The following is a 762-nucleotide window of genomic DNA, read 5'->3' as shown; positions in this document are numbered from 1 at the left end:
TTTTTTTTCTGGAGATTTCTCCTGCTCTTTCATGGGGCATGTTCCTTTGTCTCTCCACTTTAGCTGCCTCTCTGTATTTGTTACTCTGTATCAGGTAGATCTGCTATGCCTTCCAGTCTTGGTAAGATGGCCTTATGTAGTAGGTGTCTGGTGGTGCTCAGGCTCCCTGTTTACCTGAGTTAGGTTGTCCAGAAATGTCCCTTTTGTGGATTATGTGAGCCCTCCTCTGATAGTTGTCTTAATTCCTTTGGCCCATCTTTGAGTGGCGACCTTCAGGCTGGCTGACTATGAGAACTGACCCCATCACTGTGTATGAACTGCTATGCAGGAGCTGACACCAGGAGTGGAATTCTCCCCAGCAGGGTCTAGTAGTGCCTGCTGAGTTCTCCCTTTGGGTGTACCACTTGCGGAGCTGATTGGATCTTGCTCTAATATGGTCTGCAACTCGCCACCAGGTGTGTTGGCTCTGGGCTTCTTGAGAGGGACTTAATGTCAGGTGCTGCTGGTGACTAGCTTTGGGATACCTGTTTGGAGCTACAAAGAGATCCTCCTTTTATGGCTGCCTCTGCTGGGCCTGGATGTACATGGAAGGGCCCAAGTAGCAAATCTGATTTTTACCAGCACCGAGCCCAGGAGCAGGTCAACAAAGCTCAAGGTACCCTGAGATCTGCCTGCTGGCTGCCTACTAGGCTCAGTCACTGAAAGAGCCTCTGGTGGTACTTGAGTTGCATGAGGTATGTTCACAGTGAGTCACCAACAAGT

This window comes from Myotis davidii, unplaced genomic scaffold (genome assembly GCF_000327345.1).
Source record: "Myotis davidii unplaced genomic scaffold, ASM32734v1 scaffold448, whole genome shotgun sequence".
Taxonomy (NCBI): Eukaryota; Metazoa; Chordata; class Mammalia; order Chiroptera; family Vespertilionidae; genus Myotis; species Myotis davidii.
This window is presented reverse-complemented; position numbering follows the sequence as displayed.